The 8,203-nt window shown below is 36.2% G+C and overlaps 1 pseudogene; it reads left to right on the top strand.

Annotated features, from left to right (window-relative positions):
• Positions 1 to 4,593: 4,593 nt before the first annotated feature.
• LOC122117601 lies at positions 4,594 to 5,538 on the top strand (annotated as a pseudogene).
• The last annotated feature ends 2,665 nt before the right edge of the window (positions 5,539 to 8,203 follow it).

Here is an 8,203-nt window from a genome sequence, read left to right as displayed (position 1 = left end):
TGTACTGGAGTCTCACCTTAAAAAGGAATCACAGTTTAGATTTTCTACAATTCACTTACTGATATAGTATAAAAAAATTCTCTTTTGTCAAAAACAAAAGCACACACCAATGTTTTCTTGTGCCTCTAAATCATTATTTCTGGGCCAGCATTCCACTGGGTGAAGGAAAGTAGGTTGTAAATCTTGCTTACTGGAACCATTCAGAATTGACTCCATACCTGCTTGAACTGGGATTGCCTGGACCCCAACATAGCTCTCCTTCTTGTCACAACCCATGAGAGAAGCCGGGTGCTGGTGGCTCACACCTGTAATCCGAGCTACTCAGGAGGCTGAGATCTGAGGATCGCGGTTCAAAGCCAGCCCGGGCAGGAGAGACCGTGAGACTCCTATCTCCAATAAACCACCAGAAAACTGGAAGCGGCGCTGTAGCTCAAGTGGTAGAGCGCTCGCCTTGAGCTGAAGAGCTGAGGGACAGCGCCCAGGCCCAGAGTTCAAGCCCCACGACCGACAAAAAAAAGAAGAAGAAAATTCAAACTGTAGCACAGAATTAAATTCATAAGTGATAAAAAATTTCTTGAGATTAATGTTGGAGAGAATATTTTCATTTGAGAATAGGCAAAATGTTTTGCCTTAGCACATGAATCTCTAATCATAACTATGCAGTTCCCTACTTCTCTAATCAGGATGCTACACATTTAAATTCCATATTTGATGTCCTTAAATAGGTCTTTTCTTCTAACCTATTGTGACTCTTCCCTTTTTGTTTCCAGTCATTTGCTCCAGTAATGGCATTGCCCTGTCTGTAAGCTGAAGGGTTTCTCTTGTGCGTTGTCTGCTCCTTCTTCATTTTATGGCTTCTGCTTGCTTTATTGTCTGCCTGGCACCTCCAGGAAAACACTGGCTACTAGGAATGAGAGTGGGACTTGCTTTTCCTAAACTTAGTGGGGAGAACATTTAATGTTTTACTGCTAACCACCTTATTTCAGCTAAGTCATGTCCTCCAAAATCATCTGTGTTGCTAGAAATAACAGAATTTCCTTTTGATGGTTCTATAGTAATGTATAGGAGTCTCTCTGTGTATGTGTGTGTGTGTGTGTGTGTGTGTGTGTGTGTGTGTGTGTGTGTGTGTGTGTGTGTGTGTGTGTGTGTTCATATTCAAGTCTTTGAAATTCTTTCTGATGTTCTTAGAAGGTCCCTCTTAAAGGGACTCAATACAATTACAATTTTTTGCTCAACCATCCATTTAATCATTTGATTTTTGGTTTTTGCTTTCTTTTGCTTTTTTCCCTCTTGTGGTGGGTTTCATTTCCTCTGCAGTTCCTTTCCATTTAAATACCACCGAATTTACAATTGGTCATTTTTCCCCAAGTACTGTGCTTTGTCCCTTCAAATCATCACAGTTTCATCTTTCACCTTCTATTAAATGGGACAATGGGAATTGTTAGCTATGAAATCATTGGAAAGATTGAAGAAGGCAAAGAATGCAAAGGGGAAGCACAGTGCTTGCAGATTAAGCTTTGAATGAAACTTGGTTAGTTCTATCCCTGGTTCCCCCATTTTTTTTATCATGAGAACATAAGAATCATGAAGTAGAAGTTTCTAAAATTACAGCTTGCAAATGGGTTCAATTGACTCTCCAGGAAATCATCATTCATTCATGTTCCATTAAATCATACAAGATACTAACCAGAGGCTAATGTGTTGAGAAGAATAAGCCTCACATGGAAGTCATCCAAAACACCTTTCACTCAATACACTCTACATTATTTCCAAACTTTAGTTTTATACCTTTGGTTATAAAGATCATACGAACTTCTTAAATAATTGTCTAAAATTCAATATTATATATCATATTTCTTCCATATTCTCAGTGTAGCTAGTGAAGTTGTCTCATAGCTTTTACTGTAAATTACTGATCAAACAAACAAATTTTGAAAGGAAGATGTGTTAGGTATTCATTTTATGTTTCCAATTTAGTATATTTTACATTGAAATATCAAGGTTAACTAAGAACAATTATTTAGCTATGAGATAATTGTTAATAGTGTACTCTAAATCATTATGAAAAGAAAGTGATTAATACATGAAATTACACTTGAGGACTGCCAAAGTCCTTGAAGATTACGTTTGTTTATGTGAAATAAACTGCTCATTATACACTTGAGAATATGATAATGATCACTGGTATGTTTAAATGCACATGTGAATCTTTACTCTTCTGATGTTTACCACCTAAGTCAAATAATGAAAGGCAAAGGAGCTATTATATAACCATAATAACTTTGGGTATTTTTTTACTGTATGATGAGTGAATTCTGATTGCAAGAGGTAAGGTTGATTTCTTGAGTAAAGCTGGTATTTTTTTTCAGTTTCCCTCTTGCACCAGAGAAAAACCACACTAAAATTTTATCTAATTTATATACCCTTGTTGAGAATCTGAAATGGTCAAATCAAGCTATTTGCTACCAAAAAAAACCCACTTTAGCTGAGATGACTTAAATTTTTATAGGAAAATTCGAAGAAATAAGTAGGCATAACTCAGTTTCCCACTATTCCTTATTCATCCACCCATTTGACCAGAATCTCAGACACTCCTTAACCATACCTAAAATTTGCCTTCAGCCTCAATGCTAGTACATTCAGTAGCTTTCAAAGGGTTTTAGGGCTTAATCTTTCTAAATATATTGCAGAAAAACATACTATGTCTATTGCTTGGACTCTACTACTACAGACATGTTGGTCACAGCCAATACTATAAATCTAAAATATTGATCAATGAACTTTAAGCTATTCTCTAACTTGATACGTCTCGGTAAACTGTTCAATTTTGTATGTTGAAATTGTATTCCTTATTATACTATTGAAGATAATATTACTTTATGCTTTGGTACTCCAATTAGAAAATATTTTTCATTTAGGACATGGATTTGTTTGAGAAAATAAACCTTATCATTTATGTTCTAAGTATTAGTCCCATAATATTTTGCAGAATAATTAGGTTGGCAATTGAAATTATATGAGAAAGCAAATGCAAATATTTAAAAAAACCTCATAAATTTACAATTAGTAGCTTCATGTAAAACTTTAATATGCATTCTATTTCTTCTTTTGCTAATAAGAAAATGCAGTTCCCATTTTAAAAACTGGTCTGTTTCAACATATTATCTTGTTAGAATCACGGTTGTGATCCTCAGATCTCAGCCTTCTTAGTAGCTAGGATTACAGATGTTAGCTACCAGTGCCTGGCATGAGTCCATTTCTTTTTGGACAATGTTAGCACTTCCCTTATTCTCTCCCAGTTTTTTCCTGCCATCCCTTCCGACAAGAGGCCAGTCTTTTTTTTTTTTTTTTTTTTTGGTCATGGGACTTGAGCACTGTCCCTCAGCTCTTCAGCTCAAGGCAAGCACTCTACTGCTTGAGCCACAGTGCCACTTCCGGGTTTTGAGTTGTTTATTGGAGAAAAGAGTCTCACTGACTTTCCTGCCCAGGCTGGCTTTGAACTGCGATACTCATATCTCAGCCTCCTGAGTAGCTAGGATTACAGGCATGAGCCACCGGCGCCTGGCAAGAGGTCTGTCTTTTGAGAAAAGATTTTGTACATTAATACCTTGCATGAGTTTATTGTATAGTATGTATTCTTTGAGGTTGTATAAAATGTGGAATGTGAAAAAAGACTAGCACATTAAAAAAACAACAACAAAATGAATCACTGTTGTATTTTTCTCCCTGAGAGAAAGCTAGAGAAAATGAGGGAGGGTAACACTGTTAGAAAAGAAATGTACTAATTGCCTTATTTATTTAACTATAATCCCTCTGTACATCATCTTTGTGATAAAAATATTGGTCTTCAAGCAAGAATATTTTTACTGATAGACTTGTAAACTATGTGACTAAGGAAGCACTTCCTTTATAAATGAACAGATAACTGAAAATTGAACCCCATATCCCCTGTTTACATGTGTGTTCACCTTCATTGTAATCGTTATTTATTTAATTGCAACTTTTATTTCATTTACATTATGGATACTGGATAAATGAGCTGTGTCCAACCTTCTTGAGATTCATGTGCTGCTTCTAGTACTTTCTATGAAACCTCAGAGAAGTTGCTTAACTTTTGCTCAACTACAAAATGGAAATAAAAGTATTTAAGATATAGTTTTTAGAAAATAAACAGAACTATATGTAAATATTTAAATCCTCCAGTTATTAATAAGCTGTTGATAAATGTCATCTTCTATTCCAGTTATTACTACAAATTTTTACTTAACAACTCTAAAACCATTTTGATAGGTATATTAAAGATTTTTGTCAGTTTGATAATTCTCTTATTTTTAAGTCTTAGGATAAAAGTTCTGCATGTTTATTGTAGCAAATGTAGTGGGCCAAAGAGACATTATTTGAAGCTAATTTTTAATATTTCTGCTTAAACATATTTTAAATAGCACAGACTGTGAAACTCTACAGTTAAAATGTAATTAATATGTTTGCTTGCAATAAATGCATGCACATGCTAATCAAAATGTAACTACATATTTATGGTTCATTCATATCAGCCTTCATCACAGTTTTGTCTCGCAGGAGCTCCACTGTCAGATGGATTCTCTACTGGATGGGAACCACACTACAGTGACAGAGTTCATTCTACTGGGCTTAACACATGATCCAGTCCTTCGAGTCATCCTCTTCATCATCATCCTGTGCATATACCTGATGACCATATCTGGCAATCTCTGCACAATTCTTCTCATCAGACTTTCTTCTCTGATCCACCATCCCATGTACTTTTTTCTCAGCCATTTAGCCTTTACTGACGTAGCTTTATCAACCACTGTCACACCCAATATGCTCGTTAACTTCCTAGCGGACAAAAATACCATCCCTTTCCATGGATGTGCTTTCCAGCTTTGCTCAGCTGCTTTCTTTGGGGCAGTTGAATACTTCCTTCTGGCTGCCATGGCTTATGATCGCTTCATGGCCATCTGTAACCCACTGTTGTATTCAGCCAAAATGTCCACCCGAGTCTGTGTGCAGTTAATCACGGTGGCTTATGCAGGTGGTTTACTCAATGGTTGCACTCTCTATCTTTGCGTCTATGTTTGACCTCTCTGTGGACCCAATAGAGTCAATCATTTCTTCTGTGACTTTGCTCCTTTAGTTGAACCGTCCTGTTCTGATGTCAGTGTCCTCACAGGTGTTGCATCAAGTATTTGTGGCTTCTTGATCCTGTTCACAGTGCTAGTTGTAGTCTTTTCATACATGTACATCGTCATCACCATCCTGAAGATGCGCTCCACTGAGGGCCGCCACAAGGCCTTCTCCACCTGCAGCTCCCACCTCAGTGCGGTCACTCTGTACTATGGGACCACTACGTTTATTTATGTGTTGCCAAAGTCTCTGTACTCCACTGACCAGAACAAGGTGATATCTGTGTTCTACATGGTGGTGATCCCCATGTTGAACCCACTCATCTATACTCTCAGGAACAAGGATATTAAGGAGGCCCTGAAAAGACAGATGGGCAGGAAAATATTTTCTTAGTATCTGTTAGTTCACCATATTTTTTTATTGTGAAAATGTTCTATTCAGCTGATAGTAAAAGGTAATTTTCTGTTGCCAACGTCTAATAATAATATTTTAGTGTTGACCATTTTGGAAAATGTGGAGAGTGAAATTTCAGAGATTAACTGCTATGTCACAGGTTAATAAAGAGTTCCCTTTATTAAATTTAATTTATAATTATGAATAACACATTGCTTTCCATAAAAATTTTTTTATTTTTAATCATGCATTTTATTTAATGTACTTTGTGCTATAAATTAATGTTGCAGCAAATATAAACCTTTAAGAGTGTGTGGTTTTTCAATACTACCTCATCCTGAGAAATGATTGATAACTCTCTTATGATTGGCTGTGCATTCTGATAGTAAGTGACTAAGTAGGACACAAAAAACCTTTTACATGTTTTAGTGTGGTAAGTTTATCTGCTGGTCTGGAAACAACAACTTAGGTTTAGTTATCTTACTTCCGTGGCATAAGATCCCTTTTTTGCTATCTGCAACAAACTATATTCAACCAAAATATTCATAGAGGCCATGAAAGTGGTTTTCTCAGTGGTTGCTCTGTCTCTATGTGCTTCTTTCTGTAATTTATTCCTCTCTCCCTCGAACAGAGGCAATCATTTTTTCTGTGATTTTGCTCCTTGAGTTCTTTCTTCTGTTCCTACGTTAGTGTCCCCACAATTGCTTATTCATTGTTTGATTGCCTCATCATTATGGATATAATGTTTATTAATTCTATCTCCAATATCCATATTCTAGTTTGTCTGTCTTATCTCTGTTTACCTATAAAATTCTTGTCTACGTTTTTGTCTCTGACACCTTTGAACTCCAGAATGCAACAGCTATTCTAACCTGTAAGAACAATTTGCTTACCTGTTTACAATTTTCAGACTTACACTCAACAACTGGATAACACACACCCTTAAATTCTGTGTCTGTATCTTTTCTACTCTCTCTGTAGATAAATGTGTATGTATGTTGAACCCTTACATCTCTTTGAAGAGACAGGTTGGTACAGCCATATTTTATTAGTGACATCTGCTATTTTTTCTTGGATTTCATTTAGCAATAATACTCTATAAGCATAATGATAAAGGAAACGCACTATGTGTGGTTGAAGTGTATCCATCAATAATCAGCCATCATTGAGATTTTTGTTATGACAGCGGGAGATTTTTCATATAGCAAGAGAGAAATCATAGCTTTATAATAAAATAATATGTTGAAAACCATTTTAAGCTATATATAGTATGTTACACACAGAGAGTGTACTGGGGTATAAACTTATGGTTTTAACTCATGCTTGATAGACAGGTACTATAGTACTTGAATCAATCCATATGTCCGTTTTTGTTTTGTTATTTTTAAATATTTTTATTGTAAAGATATTGCACAGTTACATGAATAAAGTAATGAGTAGATTTCCTATTGAGCATTGTTACCCCTCCTTTGTTTTTCCTTTACTATCCCTCCCTGCCCTACCCCTCAAGTTGTAAAGTTTGTTTTCAACATAGTATCTAGTACGTCTCATTGCTACAATGGGTCACCTGTATCCTTGTTTCAGCATTTTGTTATTTCCCTTCCCCTCTCCAAATCAGAAAAATGTATATACGAGATGCAGGGCACCGGGATTATATACAGTGACAACAGGGATTACACCATGGGGGAAGAACATACAAAAGAAACAGAAATATCACATAGTATATTAAAAACAACAGCAACTAAGATGAAACCTCTTGTGTCCCTATCTTGGGGTTCATTTAGCTTGGCATCATCTTCTATATTCATATGTACCATTTGCTTAGTTTTTTTTTTGAGAAAGGGAGTCACATCATGTTTGGGTCAGCCTAGACTACAAGTTCTTGCGCTTTGGCTTCCCATGTCACTGAGATGACCAGGATTTGCTCTCATGCCCAGTCACTTGTAAAGGCTGACATTCAGGACTACTTTCCATCTAATGTAATCCCCTCCCACAGAGGGTCTCATAAAATATTTTTGATGTCATTGCAAGAAATGGAGATATTAAAAATATAATCTCAAAAGTGGTATTGTGGTTCAAGTGGTAGAACATAAACTTTGAGCACAAAGAGGTCAGAGACACAACCCATTCTGAGTTCAAGCAATAGGACTGGCACGTATGTATGTATGTATGTATGTATGTATGTATATATATAATTTTTCAACAACAGAGTCTCATGAAATATATATGATACCAATAGTTATGACTGGATATATCTTCTCTGTGAAAATGCTGAAGTTGTTCAGACAATCAAAATGTTGGCAATATTTTTCTAGCTCTGAAATTATCTGTGGGAATCCCTACAGATTTGAGTATCTGGCATCCATGGCCTGTGATCACACAAACCTACAGCAGAACACTCGAAACCGGGTGATTTTCACAACAGAGAACAGCCTCAAGCCCCATTTCAGATAAGCACTAATGGAAAAATAGTACACTTCTTCCCAAGGTCTCACTGGAACAAACTAGGAGAGTGATCCTCATCCATCCTCCCTTCCATGAACATGTATGGCTAGAGTCAAAAGCACACAATAGGGAAATGACTGTCCCTTCTCTCCAGTACCTTCTCATGTAAAAATTGGCAGTTTCTGCTCATCCTCCCTCTTATTTTTGAATATTGTTTATT

The sequence above is a fragment of the Dipodomys spectabilis genome, unplaced genomic scaffold (assembly GCF_019054845.1).
Source record: "Dipodomys spectabilis isolate Male_0828 unplaced genomic scaffold, ASM1905484v1 ptg000145l, whole genome shotgun sequence".
In the NCBI taxonomy this organism is placed as follows: domain Eukaryota; kingdom Metazoa; phylum Chordata; class Mammalia; order Rodentia; family Heteromyidae; genus Dipodomys; species Dipodomys spectabilis.
The sequence above is the reverse complement of the archived record's forward strand: the minus strand, read 5'-3'. Positions and strand labels throughout refer to the sequence as shown.